Source organism: Ixodes scapularis, unplaced genomic scaffold, assembly GCF_016920785.2.
Source record: "Ixodes scapularis isolate PalLabHiFi unplaced genomic scaffold, ASM1692078v2 PGA_scaffold12__126_contigs__length_90152505, whole genome shotgun sequence".
In the NCBI taxonomy this organism is placed as follows: Eukaryota; Metazoa; Arthropoda; class Arachnida; order Ixodida; family Ixodidae; genus Ixodes; species Ixodes scapularis.
In genome coordinates, this window is record NW_024609838.1 from 13660998 (window position 1) to 13676938 (window position 15941).

At 46.3% G+C, this 15941-nt stretch overlaps 1 long non-coding RNA gene across 3 annotated transcripts; it reads right to left on the reverse strand.

Annotated features, from left to right (window-relative positions):
- Window positions 1-2818: 2818 nt before the first annotated feature.
- LOC120846247 lies at window positions 2819-10303 on the reverse strand. Of its 3 annotated transcripts, none has more exons than XR_005716998.3 (5): window positions 10092-10303; window positions 9002-9197; window positions 7722-7923; window positions 6386-6571; window positions 2819-2951 (listed from the first exon to the last, which is right to left on the reverse strand). It is a non-coding gene; the product is annotated as an uncharacterized LOC120846247 (long non-coding RNA). The 3 variants fall into 3 exon arrangements; XR_005716997.3 differs by lacking the exon at window positions 10092-10303 and adding an exon at window positions 9808-9934 and having other exon boundaries at window positions 7764-7923; XR_005716994.3 differs by lacking the exon at window positions 10092-10303 and adding an exon at window positions 9661-9934 and having other exon boundaries at window positions 7764-7923.
- Window positions 10304-15941: the final 5638 nt, after the last annotated feature.

Below are 15941 nucleotides of genomic sequence, written 5' to 3' on the forward strand. Positions count from 1 at the left end.
GGCCGGCAACCAGAAACTCGATATCTGCGACCAATCCGTATCTGTGCGGGCTGCGCCACGCCCGTCGACGTTACGTTTGAGTATAAACGTACCTTAAAGGGATTGTCCGGTCAAATTTTGTATCCGAGAAAACAATTGAATATCATTGTTATTGCCTCGAGACGGATCGTACGCGCAATATCTGAATTTTATATGTCCCTCTGCGTGAGTAATTGAATTTATGCTGCTTTAATCGCATTCTAGCGTAAACGCTGTTTTTGTTGGCAACATTGAAGCTCTGACGTCATAAAACACAAAGCGAGCATTTTCGTCTGCCTCAGCGTGCTTCGTTTTTGTTGTTGTGCTCGACTTTTTTCGTAGTTGGGTGAGATTTTTGTTGCGCGGTTGGGTGCCACAACCACCGGGCAGCACATGCAAGCCAAGACATGACGTGTCACACTTTTCCGCGAGATGTGCAGTGTCGAGCGAAGTGGATCGTCACCGTGCGTAGGGACTAGGTTCCTGTCAAGATCGAGATCCCGCTTATGCAGCAATCATCTCACAGAAGAGAGCAACGAGCTGAGCTCTAAGCGGACAGGAGGCTCGCTGAGGTATACGTGTGATGCTGTGCCAACGATATTAAACTACGTCCATCCACTCCTCACCCAAATCGGATCAATCAATTTGATTATGCAGCGATACCGAAACCAAACATCTGGAAACGATACCATAAAGGCCCGTACACACTCTTGCGACCGAGTACGACTGAGAGAGACGAGATCTCTTAAGGCCCGTTCACACTCTTGCGACCTCTTAAACGTGGGTTCCTTAAAACTTCTTAAACCAGAGAACACACTGGCGCCATCTATTGGGAAGCAGTGTAAACTCGGCGGTCCGGCATATTTTTTTTTATTTCTCGCGCATTATCCTTTCTTTCTTGGCTCGAAAAACTTTTGTCAATGTTATAGCCGAGCCTTTCTATGGGTATTACGCACATTTGACCTCGGAAATCCTGCAAAACCTTCGCTCTTGTGAAATGCAGTTCCAGGCTCACCGCATAGATGGCGCCACAATGCCAGTGTGTTCCCTCATTCTAAAAACATTTAAGAAGTTTTAAGAGATCTCGTCTCTCTCAGTCGTACTCGGTCGCAAGAGTGTGAACGGGCCTTTACTTCTTAAATGTTTCTAGAATGAGGGAACACACTGACATTGTGGCGCCATCTATGCGGTGACCCTAGAACTGCATTTCACAAAAGCGAAGGTTTTGCGGGATTTCCGAGGTCAATAGTGCGTAATACCCATAGAAAGGCTCATTTATAACATTGACAAAAGTTTTTCGAGCCAAAAAAAAAAAGGATATTGCTCGAGAAATAAAAAAAAAAATATGCCGGACCGCCGAGTTTACACTGCTTCCCAATAGATGGCGCCAGTGTGTTCTCTGGTTTAAGAAGTTTTAAGGAACCCAGGTTTAAGAGGTCGCAAGCAGTCGCAAGAGTGTGAACGGGCCTTAAGCTGTATTTAGCACGCGTGCAGCCCGATTCTGTTTGACCCGCTTGTGAAAGTGGAGCGTGACTACGATTCACCAAGCTTCTCCAAGTCAAGTGACAACATGCATTTGAACGATTCGCCGTTTGTGTCCGACCCGCGGACATCACCTCTGAGGGAACGATCCGCAGCCTCATCACCGATCCAGTGGATCCGCTCACATGTGTACCCAGAGGCCGCTTCGTGTACTTAGGTGCCGCTTCAGAGGCGAAATCTGCATCCTCTGCTTTGCAAGCGCCCCTAGTTCGATCGGTGGCCGTCGCAGTTGTGTTTGCTCGAAACGGCATATACGTTTGCTCGAAGCTTGTGGCTGTCTGCGAGTAATTTGCTGCTAAAAGGCGTGACTTTTTTTGCACATGCTTGGGAACTGCGTTAAAAGAACCGTATTTAAGTAGGGTAGCCTTGGCGACTATATAATTCGAAACAAAATACAAGACATCCATCGACCAACGCTTGTTATCCCGACCATCCGACAAACCTTTGCGTTTTGTGACGTCACGCAGCACCTACGGATGTCAGCCATTGACACTGGCGAAATTCGGGGTGCAGTTTCGTACATAGGCTCATGAAAGGTTTAATTAATAACGGGAGATCATATATCAAAATAAAAATGATGTTAGTCTACATGAAGGCTCCCTCGACGTAACGAGCGCAAGAACTTAAGTACTTCCGGTTTCGACCGGACAATCCCTTTAACTCTCGCCGCGCGGCATGTTTGGCACTCGGCACACTAACATCGGAGGGTGTGCACACGCACGCGTCTATCGCAAAAAATATTTAAAAAAAAAAGAAAAAGAAAAGAAAAAAAAAAGACGCGGGATGAGATTTCCCAGACGACGAGAGCGCGAAACGCGAGACGACGGGAAAAATCATGCAAGACCGAATAGCAATTGATGTAGGGTACTTTGTGTCCGGCGGCGTCTTTTGTGCCACCAAGCTCACGCATGCTCACTTGCGGTTTTCAGTTTAGTTCCGTTTTTGAAAGGCGACCAAAATTGGTCCTTTGGCGCAGGCTTGGCGCAGATTAGCCATATTTTGGCGAAATGTAGCAGGATGTGGCAGGGTTAGCCCCTTGGCGCAGTTTGGCGCAATTGGCGCAGCAATCACATCACTGACAGTGTCAAAGTGGGTTTTGTTCATTCTTGTTATGAATCAGAAGTTTGCTGAGACATCAAACAAACTGAAGCACCGCCTGGTGGCGCTTGCAAAGAAAGGGGTCTATATAAAAGAAGTTTCGGTACACTGCGTTTCGACTGTAAAACGTGGTCCGCAGGTAACGTGCACTGTCATAAAAGAAATACCAACAATTTACTTATATGAAAGACACGAGGGAATGGGGTACAAGACTTGATCCATCAAGAGGCGCTGGGCCTAAAGAGAACTTCCATCTTGCAAGGCTTGATCCACGATTCAGGGTGGTTTGAAACCTATGGTGTATATGCAGAGAACGAAAGTGCCTATTAGGTAAACAGAAACAGTACCTTACCCGAACATGTAGGGCAACGCACAGTAGTCGGGTGCAATAAACTCGCACTTGAGCAAATGTCGGTTTAACAAGTATTTCAGAATAACAAACTTTCAAAAATCTATGGTGGTTTTCCTTTGCATTCTATGCAAAAATGTTTGCTCTACGAAAAACGAATTTCGGAATAGCGAATATTTCAGTTCAACGAACTTGATCGGTGGACCCAGGATTACTGTTGTGATCAGTTCAACAAAGTTTTGTGCTCTGCAGTGCTGGCGTAGCTGATGGCTGCCGCCGCCTTTGCAGCAGTGGTGCGGTAGACAAAAACGAACCATGCGGTGCATATTTTCTTTTCTTTATTATTGGTTCCTTTCGGCCATCTTAGTTTTGGGTAACAACGGCAGTTTGTGCGCCCACTTACGTAATAAGTATAAAGAAATGGAAGCGGTTGTCTGTCAGACAAATTGAAATACTTTCAGCGTCTGGGCAACGGTCAAAGGCAAGTGAATGTTGCGAAGGACTATCGGATGCTACCGTCGACGTTGTCAACGTTAGTGAAGCAAAAGTCGAAGCTTGAAAGAGAAACTGCGTTCAATCCCAACAGGGAACGGCTCTGCACTGAATATTTCAAGCCAGTGGACAGTGCCGTTGCGATATGACTTCCTCACAGCAACTAGCTGTGCCAGAGGATATGCAAAAAAAAAAAAAAGATACTCTCTGGGCAACTTTGTTACTTCATGCGCTTTCAGAGCGCCGGTGCAAATGAAAATTATTGACTATTTTCAAAATGAGAAAGGCAGCAGCGTAACTGCAATACACTTTGTATATATCAATGTACATGACTCCATAAATTGCATTTCACCCTTTTGACTCAATGTATGCTGTGCCCTATGCTGTTCCATAATCCAGTGAATATATTCAGTTTAGTGGACTCCTAGCTAAGGGAACTATTTCTTTGAGTCCCTAGAAGTTTGCTCAAGTGGGAGTTTACTGTATAGAGTTCCAGAACTTAAACGATACTGGCTATTGAAGAATATAACAGGCAGCAAAACATTCACCACAACAGAGATCTTGAAACATGCATTGGTAGTCCAGCAAGTTATGTTTCAAAACAAATTTGTGCGCACAAACAAGAAAATTGCCCTTTTACCACACTATTGAGGCAAAGGCACTGGTAAGTCCTCATTCATACAAAAATTGATCACTAACCCGTCAGAATGTCCAGCAATAGGTTTCGTGGCACTTTAGATTCCGATCGTTGTATACACTTCTGATTTTATCCCTTATGGGAGGGGTGAGGATGAGAGCTTTCTCAAACAAAATATAATGGTGCAAGGTAACTAGTGTAGGTAAATGTTAAAGGGGTCATGAATCGATTCTTCAACTTCCTTCTTAGCTTTCCTCAACTTACAAATTGTGCAGTGTTACCAAAGGTACAGGGGCATAAGTATACCTCTAGCAGTTCAAGAGGAGGAAAAGGAGGAACTCCCCTCTTGCTCATGGCGCTTGGATCCTCATTTTTGTACTCGCACGTCACCATTCTCCCCCTAGGAAATTGGCCCTTGATGCTCGTCGCTCAACATTCAGACAAACGTTGCAAATCCCCCCCTCCCCAGCCTGTGGCTTCCACAGTACTATGCACAACTAGCATATAAACCGGAATATAGGTCGAATTTATTCTTGAAATTGGACCTGAAAAAGTCGACCCTCGTCTTATATGACGGTCATTAGCGGAAAAACAAAAATAATCTCGCAACACTCAGTGCCTGAAGACGCCATTTTGTTTTATATTGCAATGGCCTAGCACTCGTCCACTTGTCACGATTAACTTTTACTTGTGCTCCTTGGTTTGTTACATCTACCGCAGCAATAATGAGCGGAAGTAGAAGACAGTTCACAGTAGCCTTTTAGAACAAGGCAATCGCCTATGCAGAGATCCACCGGAATCTTGCAGCGCAGCGAGAGTTCAGTGTATCGGAGAAAAGCATATGCTACTGGCAAAACCAGAGACAAAAACCGGCGGCGTGCAGCAAGGCGAGGAAAACTTAATTTCGTGGAAGGACTGCAGTGTACCCCGAATTGGAAACAAAGGCGGCAAACTTTATTCGGGATCTGTGCGCCAGATCGATACCTGTGATGTCGGAGAGCATCCATATAAAAGGCGTTGAGGTTGCTCGTGCCTCCGAGCTTTCGAGGGCGCAATTCAAAGGGACGGCATCGTCCCTTTAAATTGTGTTAGTGAACTCGTCGTCGGACGAAGGCTCTGAGGAATCTGAGTAGTAACACTCGCATACTTCCTGTTTTATTGAGTGCAAAACAATTAAATAAATCTGCCGTGTTTTCTCGTCCTTTCATATACTTGGACAATTTTGTCACCAAGGTAAGGTTGCGTTTTCTTGCCATAAAAACTTCTTTTGCATCTTGCAACTTGTAAATTAAGGGGTCGACCTATATTCCAGTTTATACAGTATCTTCCCTGCACCCCTAAGCCGACAGTGCTGTGGAAACTATGTGCTCGTTGGGCCGGTCACACTTGTATCTTCAGCCACATGATCACGCTCCCTTGCACATACACACATATGCAGAATGGGGTCAGGTGATGATGGACAGGAGGGCGGGCGAGGTTTGTCAACTGAAGTCCCAATTTTTCAACCCCGCAAGGATGGTGAGAGATCTCACGGTAGCTGATGTTGGTTCTGAACCTTACTTTATCCCATTGATGTATTTCAATGTCTGTGTGGCAACAAGCTGAAAGAAAACTTGAAAATGAAGCACAGGTTGTCGATTGCTTGCTTCACAGAATAAATAGCCCAGCTCGCGTCCGATTTTGCTGCCCGTGGGACGCAGTTTCTTAGCAGAAAATCTCCTTTTTTTCGGTTCTCGTTCCTTATGGCGGAAAAACCCCAGTCGTCTGCTCTTGTTCCTCTCCCGAGTGATGCATGACGGGAGTGCATTCTGGTGCACACTTGATTCTCAAGGTGCAGCGAGTGCATAGACGTGTGGAGTGGCGACGCCGAAATGAACGCGTGGAGTGTCGGCCGAAACAAACATGCTCCATGTTGCGAGTGGGTATGCATGGGCACGAGTGCCCATGCATACATGTAGTCATACACTGTGCACGAGCATGTGGCTTCGACTTTTATCTTGTTTGCGTGCAGAAGTGGCTTCAACGGCATTGCAGAAATTACACTAGCCTTGACAATGAAGTACAAAAAGGTTTACGCCAAGTCTAGACACTGTTGCAAGATCACCGAGCCAGGAAACCTAAACCGAGCCACCACTAAATGTGTTCCGTTTCAAAATGGTGTAATTGGCAAGACTGAACCGCCACCAAATGTGCTCTGCGGTAGAGCACAAAAGTACATCACCAGACATGAGTGTCCAAAATGTACTTACAATGGCTAGCGGCGCCTCATAAAAGTCATGCAATGACCCTCTGCTTGGCCACTTAAGCCACACGCAGTGCCGTGCAGGGTACAGGACGGCATCCATGGTGCAGTGATCCAGGGTCCCGCCCGTAGTGTTCCGCTGCTGCCTTGGACAAGGTGAAAGCCAGCTCACTGATGTCATGGTCCCCGGTACCTGTGGTGTGTAACCATTGTGTTTAAAGGTTATACAGCCACCGACCGATATTGCAGACCCGATGGGGATCGTGCAGAATTCCGAATAATTGAGCAGTATGAAAAAATGATTTTAGCCTAAAAATCACTTTATTATTACGACTTAAAACGCAAAGTTGCTGCAGCAAGTGATCGATGGTTTGCTGTACGGCATGGTACTGTATGGTACTTCGCATTTCAGCGAGTCATTTTGTCACTGTATACAGACGAAAGCATTCGGACAAGTTACGCGCTCACGGCTGCACAATGCTCGCCAACTGTAGGGCCAGTCGGTAGACTTTCCCCTCGGTGAAGGGCAAAGTCCGGTTTGTAAACGCTGTGCCGCTGGAATAAATGCGCAGATTGATCGCTACTTCCTTGGCGATACAATCGCTGCCTTCTCACGTCGACACACGGGAAATACCGCAAACAAAAGCAGACGCCGTCATGACTTTGCAAAGTAAAACCGGAGAGGCCAAGAGCAGAAGAATTGCTTAGAGTGCTGACGTGCTACGAGGCATCAGCAACCAAAACCTGCCATTTAAAAAAAATATATACTAGTTTCTTAGCAGGACGTGACGTCACGACAACTGACAGCAGTGATTGGCAGGCGGTGTGCATTCTTGCCACTGAATTCATAACCTGTCACCGAATGTAGTTTTTAAACATGGCAGATATAATCTGGCCTGTTTTCGTCCACAATGCTGCCGCCTAGTCTGTCGCATAAATTATTTTTGTTGCTAAGGGGCAATTGGGGCTTTACGTAAACATAGGCTGGACGTGCGTGTGGGAAAAATAACACGAATGGCGGCCCCCAACATTGGCTCTTCAAACAAACTGCCAGAAAACAAAAAGGCCAATATGTCAACATTTTTGTCCTTTCCCCATTTTTGGTGGCTGTCGTGTCAGATTGAAGTATAAGTAACTAGTAAAATAAAAATAAATAAAAAAGTACATAACAAAAGGTGTAAATAAACTCTGTAGATATAATACCAGTCCCAATGGTTTAACAAAGAGGCTGGCTTTCTCAGAATGCCCCCCTCTCACTCGAGTCCGTATTGAATCTTAATATGAAGTTGCCCCGAAAAAGCTGCAGAAAATGCACATAGTGACAGAGCCCATAAAGACCACACCTGCCTTTCGAACTAGATGCAGTACAGGACGCAGAACGGTACCCATGGGCTAGCTGCAGCTGTAGCCCAGTGCTTGTAGTATCTCGCAGCTGATGGAAGGGAGGGAGGCCAGCTCCTTCATGCCGTGGTACCGGGAAAAACAATACAGATGAGCCACAGACGTCAAGCGCCTTGAGTATTTCTGTGCATCCACGAAGCCAATCTGGGACAGCAACGACAGAAAACTTCAGTAACACAGTGAACAAAAGAGTAGGCATGCAGGCGAGCTGTGAATTCTGAACACAGCTAAAACCCAAGGCAAAAGAAAGCAGAAAGGAAGAGGCCTTTCCACTTCCTTGCATGTCGGGTTTGAGTCTCGCACGGGGTAGCAGAAAAGCAACAATACTGGCTCCCTAGTCTTTTTCTGCGTCAAGAAGCCTTGGAACAAAGAAATCCTACTGGTTATTCATCTTGTTTTCTCTTCTCGGGCGGATTATAGTGCACGGTGCGGAAGCAAACTGCCTCGAAAGGGCTCAACTCACACTTCCAAGAAAATGATTGGCGAGCAACCTCTCCATTGTGTGCTATGTGCACTGTACGTTTTAAGCAGGTCTGTTTTCTGCTAACACAACAGCGGTAGGAATGTTACTTGTGTCGAGCTGGAGAAGCCATAGTGGGGGCTACCCCAGCTACGCCCACGCTGGCTCTAATGGCGGTTATGTGCAACGCAGACAGTTTTCCCCATTTCAACCGAGCGCCTAGGCAGACACAGAAGCAGCCACATAAGACGATCGAGGGAAGACGCAGAGTTGTACAGGCGAAGAGGGAACGACATAGTGTAGCGAGCTTTTTAGTCCAGGCTATTCCTCCGAGAAATGCAGTCGGTGGAAATGTATATCAGTTGTTCTTGCCATTAATTTAGGTAACGAATGCAAACATTATACTATTTTGCATCTTTTTCTACTGCAATGCTGGTCACCCGCAACGAAAAAACGCCACAAACTGAAAGAAAGTCTGGTTGCAATGTTAACACGGACACCAAGTCCACCAGGAAAAGCCATCTGTGCCATCCACCTGTTCATAAGCGAGCTGGAGTTTATCAAAGCACAACCGAGACTCTCTCGGGAGTATTTGGTTCCTTGTCACTAGTTATTGAATGAAAACACAGTGCAGTGTTGATTACTGTCAGCGCAGCCTTGCCACTAGCACTGCTGTCACTCGGGTGGCACATATTTCGCTGGCACGACATGGCCTGCGAGCCACATATATCCCTAAAAGGAAGCTGCATAGAATGCACTTACCGTGGCTAGCGTCGCCGCCCAGAGAGCTTGCACAAAACCTCCGCATGACACGCAGTGCAGTTCAGAACAGAGCAGCACTGGCTAGCCAGTTGCTGCGAAGGCTTGCAGTGCCTTGCTGCTGCAAGTCACCTCCTTCATGCCTTGTGGTACCCATCAGTTTCAAAACAAACGCTGATGAACCACGACCAGCCATCACCTGTAGCACAAGGGGGAAAAACATATGAATGTGCAGTCTCCTATCTGTTTGCTTTTGTCTAACGTCTCTGAGTTTTCTTTGAGAAGAAGACAGCAATGACACTTCTTTCACAGTAATGTGCAAAAGAAACAAAAACGGCTCGGTTATTATACTGCCTCGTAAGTTGTGTGCAGCAAAGGCACGGGTGCGAGGGCACAGCTCTGCAGAATGTCCTTTTGCGCGGGTACTCGTGCAAAAAAGGCGCTTTTTACTGTCATGTGCTCGGGCCTGCGCCTCTGCTGCACACAACTTATGATACAGAGTGTATAGCACGCCTCCGTGAGCACTCGCGTACGGCGAGAAATCCATGATATCCAGGGTACGATAGCAGGAAACCTCGCAAGGATGCACGAGGCTGCAAGTGCGCCAGAATGTGCAACTGGAGGTGGTGACAGAATGACATAGTTTGAGAACATGAGTTTACTTGGGTCAAAATATAGAAGCGAAAAACGTAACTTCCTTGCCGGCTGATGTTTGGAGCCATCGGAGCACGATCAACTATTTGTTGTGATCGGGGTATTACGATCGGACGCGGGTTGGTAAAGATTTGAAAAACCCGGAAGAATAAAACCTGTTGGGGGCGAAGACAGACAGCGCAGTTCCTTGTTGACATGGGATGTAATATCAAACACATTATTCCGCCGGATCAAACGTTTTTGTTTAATCAGGCTTAGCTCGGAAGTCTGCCGGCAGGTCTGGGATGCGGTTTTAGAGCTCTTTTGGCGGGCTTTCAGGTTTCTGCGATGCGTGTTTTCATCGTGAGCACAGGCCAAATGTATTTGAAACGAAGAAGCAGCTCGGACACGTGGAACGAACACATCGAAATCACATCACAGGAAAACGCAAATCACTCACCTTTCGTTCGACGATGGTTCGCAAGACACGATTCAAATCGCCGACACTCGATTCGGTCACGATATTCAGGTAAAGGACGCAACAACGTAGGCCTTGCCGTTCCTAATAACTACATAAATACGACGATACGACACGATATCAAACAAAGGAGTCGGAAAAACGCAATCTGAAGCGCAGAAACGCGGTCCCGCGGTTGCAAAAAACAAGAAAATAAACAAAAAAAAAAAAAATAATACGTCAACAAAGTAAAAATAAAAAAAAAGGTTCCTCGCTAAAAACCGTGACGTCACAGAAAACAAAACAAACAAAACAAAATTTCTTTGTCACGTGACGTTATATTTGTGACGTCACTTCCGGTGACGTCGGGTCACGTGACCTGCCATTATTCCTCCTCCGAATCGCTCGTGAGGAGAATGGGTCGAGCGCGTTGCATGCCGGTCTGCCGGTCGCGGGTCGACTCCTTCTGTCTGCAAACATGGCGTCGGTGGTGATCGTCGACGTCGGGGTGAAAGTTCATCGTTCCGCGTAAAAGCGCTAGCCTTGACTGTGAATTTTCGTCGTGTGTCGCTATGATAACCCAGCACGTATTAGAAGGAAAGATCCACCTACTCGTGCGGCGATGTCGTGGTTGTACTCTCAAGACAGCAGAAACGCCCGTGCCGTCGTGTTTGTTTACTTCGACTACAGTGGTGCTTTCTGAGCATTTGTGTCTTCGAACATCGCCCGGATTTCTGATTTGGCGCATTCCTTGCGTGTGCCCAAGTTCAAGGTATTACTGGAGCGTACCGTATAAAGGATGCGAATTTTTTACTCGTTTTCATCGCCCGAAAAAGGTGATTAGTGTTAGCAATCCTGAACGCTCGCATCGTCTGTCAAATTATATTTCTACGTTGCTATATCGTTGCTAAGATTACATCGTCTTTTATAATCGTAGAAAAGGCGTGTGGCGAGATTTGTACTGTTGGCAAAGTCGTGTATTAAAGTCGTGATCGTGCAAGACGGCGTACTGCATCTCTTTCTTCTTTTTTTTTTTTTTTTTTTAATGCACTACCCTGCAAGCTTATCCTGAAAAGAGTAATAAAGCTTGAGGTCATAGAAGACGGTCTGTCTATTTTCTGTTACGCAAGTGAGTGGCAGCGCGTCCCCTTCTTTTTGGAGGCACCGCTGAAACAGCTGACGGCAACGGAGAGGCGGTCGCCGTGCTGCCGACCCGCTGCGCTTGTTGCAGTGGTTGCAGGTGTGTGTACGCGCGGCGCAGAGCGGTCGTTCCGGTCGCTTCGGTTGCAACGGACGCATCGCGCTCGTTGTACATGTCTGAACCAGCCTTTATGGTCCAGACAATATTAGCCCCAAAGCTCTTAGCAACACCAAAGTAATATCTAGTGAATTCCTCAGATTCATATTTTCTTAGTCATCACAGCAGGATTGCCTATACTCCGTTTCACCTTCAGTCCGAGCGCAGCAAACGCTAGAAGCTATCCCAGTCAATTCAGCGTTGAGAGAGTGTCATGTGACCTTGAGCTCTCTGCGTCGCTCTGGCCAACCGAAAAGTCACGCGATTTTCTCCCGACACTGGATCGGCTGGGATAGCTCGTGGCGTCCAGTGCGCTCGGCCTAAAGGTGGAACGGAGTATACCATTGGACTGAAAGCTGGGGAAGGTCATTCCGGTCTTTAAAAGCGGTGACCGTGTGCTGGCCTCAAACTACCATCGCATATCATATTTAGAAGCCAATCATACTTTTTACAATCATCAACATGGATTTTGTAGAGGTTTTTCATGCGAGACGTAACTCTTTGAACTCAAACACAAGTTAATCACTAACCTTGACTCGCAGGGCCAAACCGATGCTGTATTCCTCGACTTCTCGAAGGCATTCGACAGAGTTCCCCATCGTCATCTAATTTCAAAACTTTCTATCCTGGGTATCGACCCTTTGGTCCTTTCTCGGATTCGTGACTTTCTCTTTTCTCGCACTCAGTTCACTGTGGCTAACAACCATATGTCAGATTTTACTAACGTTATATCTGGGGTTCCACAGGGGGCATTACTCGTTCCACTACTGTTTCTTTTTTTTATTAACGACTTATCAATTGTAGTCTTTGTCTCTTCGCTTACGATTGTGTCCTATATAGCAAAATTACTTTGTCTGATGACCATTTGAATCTTCCGAGTGATCTTGACCCGATTCATGCCTGGTGCTCCAAATGGCTAATGTCATTAAACATGTCATAATGTAAAGTACTTTGCTTTACTTGGAAACATGCAACATCATATTTTTCGTATTCCATTGGCTCTGGACTAATCATCTCTGCCTGCCTCCATCTATAAATATCTTGGTGCAACACTACCTAGTGACTTAACCTGGAATAACAACATTGAAACAGACTCAGCAGAGGCTTTGCGCACTCTCGGGTACATCAAAAGAAATCTGAAGGCGCCACCATCTCATCTCCGGAAAATGGCATACGAAACTTACGTTGGACCAAAGTTGGAGTATGCAGCAGCAATTCGGAATGCTCATCAAATTTATCCCATTAACCATCTTGAGTCAGTTCAAAATCGCACGGCCAGGTCGATTCTTAATGATCATTACCGAAGAACTAGTGTCTCTGCACTAAAATGCCAGCTGTATAAGTCGCGTCACAAGATATATCATGCTTAACGCCATTTCATAAAATTTTCTATTATAATCTAATGCTTAATAACTCACTCGTACTTCCTCCTTGAAGAGCATCGTCTCGACTAAATCACCCCCCATGTCACATATCTCGGATCACAAACTACTTCAACCAATCAGAGAGAGAGAGAGAATAAACTTTTATTCTGAGCATTTCAGCACAATGGTCTGTGCCGGAAGGAAGGGCTTCCCTCTTTACGGAGATCCTATATGCTGTCTTATCTGCCTGGCCCCTGTTGACCAATTGAAGCTGATTCTCCAGGGCGGGGCTGGACAGCAAGTTCTCCCATCACTCTACAGGGGGAAGGGTGTGGGCGGTGGGTGGTCTTGATTGAATCTACACTCACCTATTTTGTGACGGAGGGCTCCTATATCTTGGCACACTGGGCAGTTCCCACTGTATTGAGTGGGGAACATATGCGACTGAGTAAAAGGGGGTGGGGGAAGGACCCCGACTGAATTTGCCTATATGCTACCTGTTCCTCCAGCGTTAACTTAGGATGCGGGGCTGGCAGTCTGCGCCTTTCCTTGCAGTAGAATGCGACTAGTATTTCCTTTTAGGTGACCATGGGTTGGTCCTGCACCTCTTCCACGGCTGTGGCCTGGTAAGTCAGCGTGCGGGCATGCTGGTGAGGAAGTTTGTTGCCCTCTACCACGAAGGGGGCAGGTACCCATTCAAATTCTATGGGCTCCTTTGGGGGTCTTTTGTTTTTGAGCACCTGCAGCGCTTTTCAGGACACCAAGTCCGACTGGAAGCTCCGGTATGCTTGGTGTGAGTCGGTCATTACGCTGGTTGTGCCTGGCCATAAGTGACCCCGTCTTGTTCCGCAATGCTTTGATCACTCTTTTTGCTAGTGTATTTATGTACCAGTTTTATTTCACACACAATTGTTCTCACTGCTTATATTACTTACCAGCACTGTAGGTGTCAGCCACCTGTCTGTTCATGTGTTGATTTTTTGTATTTTTCATGTATTCCCCCCCCCCCCCCCCCCCCACAAACACACACACACTCCTTATGTAATGCTCCTGTTGGGGCCTTTAAAGTTACAATAAATAATATATATATATAAAAAAAAAGCTACCAGCAACATTGGAAGAATTTAGGAGCAACAATTTTGAATTCCTGTGCCGACGCGACGCAACTTCACACATACCTTGAGCACATTATATAACATTCCCACCCGATCTGATCGGCCTTCCTAATCAGTTTTATTTTCATATGTTCAGTGACAATGCAAGCCAGTTTTAGATACTCTACTTTTATAATATTACTTTTCCGTACTTCTCACTGCAACATTTTCATGGCGAGCATACTGTTCCCCAGATCACGAGAGCCGCACACAAGTAGCGAGCCTCAGTTTGGGCATCTAGGACGTAGTAAGCTGTTGTGCGTCTCGTACGCACTGCAAAATCTGCGTAAAACGATCCAAACTTCTTTCAGCAAGCGCTGTGACCCAAGGGGGTATCGGAGGTCGAGTGTGTTAGCGCACCGCAGCTCGTACGGCGAAAGGTCCCGCTGCCAGGGATCCCCACCCCTACCCGTTTCGATCTGTTGTGAGGCACAGACCCCAGGCTAGCAGTCGTACTGTAGTGGCTAAATTTTCTCATCTACAGCCTGAAACGGTGTCGCCAGAACCTAGACAGGCCGATCGCACGCTATTTAAAATAATGAACGTCTTATTTTCTTCCGCTGTGCCCAAAATGACGACAGTAAATGCGACTGAAAGACCAGCGGACAGGCTACCACTCTTGCCTTCGAATCACTCGGGAGTCGGGCGACCTGCATTTGCACCATGATCGAAGAACCAGAAAGAAGCGATGTCAAATCACATCGACAAAGAATCACACCAAGCTTCATTGCTTGTGCCCTTCAGCTCTGCGCGCCGTCAGCCGTATCAACACTAATCGCCTGCCGCGTGCGTTCCGCCGCTCATACAAACAACAACAAACAATCAGGGTGTTATGCTGCAGAAAGTTACTTCCGCCAGTTTTAGCGAAATGCGGAGCTCAACCTGGCTCAACCCCTGCTCAACCGACGTTATTCAAGGTATTGAATTTGGCGTAAGGGTAGTGTGTTTGGGGTGTGCGAAAAAGACTACGGTATTGACTATGGCGTACGCCAATATGACTACGGTATTGATTTTGGCGTACGCCATAACCACTACCGTAGTCGAAGCAGAGGGGTAGTGAGATCGGCGTCCTACACCGGTAACCCGAAGAGCTTAGTGACAGGTGTGGGCGAAAGGCTTCTACAGAAAATTAAACGAGAGGGCGTTGACAGATGTGAAAACACAGACAGGGTGCCAGTGCAGGTGATACCATATTTGCACAAAGTGTCCCACAATTTAAAAGAAGATGGCTGTTACACACGGGGTTAACGTAGTGTTCTCAGCCCCGTGCAAACTTTTAAAGATATGCTCCGCGATTTCGAAACAAAAGTTTGTAAGGCGCGCAAAAAAAGAAAAAAAGAAAACGTAACAAGATACATCGAATGCGTGACTAAGGTGGTTTATGAGATTCCCTTTAGTTACGGCCAAGTTTACATCGGTCAGACCGGCCGATGCTTTATTGAAAGAGCGCGGAACACAAGCTTGCCGTACGCAATAATTCGGGTGATCATCTTGCGGAACACTGGAAACAATTTGGGTGCGAACCTTTGTTAGAGCACGCAAGGTTTATTACAAAAGGTAATGAGAAGATGGAAAGAGAAGTGTTTAGGCGATTGCGATCAACTGTTTGACAATGATTCGTGTTTCATTAAATCAGTTGGAAGTTGGCGTCTGTCCGTGTCGTACGTGTCTTTTTTCGTCCTGTTTTGTTCGCGCCTTTTAAACAATAACTACAATGTACTTTCAAGTAAATTACTTTTAACGCAATTCTTCATGGTGCCTTTTCATTCCCCTATAGAGTGCCTTCTTGTTTTTATAATTGGTACACATTATTTTAACGGCAATCTGGGGTACATATTTTCGGAAATGGTGGCGAATATCGGATAAAGTCAAGTGGCCAAAGAACCAAAGAAGAGTAGTTTTACTGTCGCTGGTGGCTGACGAGATATTTAACAATCAGATACTTACTTATAAAAGGGTCGGAGTCTGTCGGTCCGTCGGGTCAGTGTAGGCGAGATCATGGCTTTAAAGCTAGCTTTCGCTCGAAGCAGTAACGCGA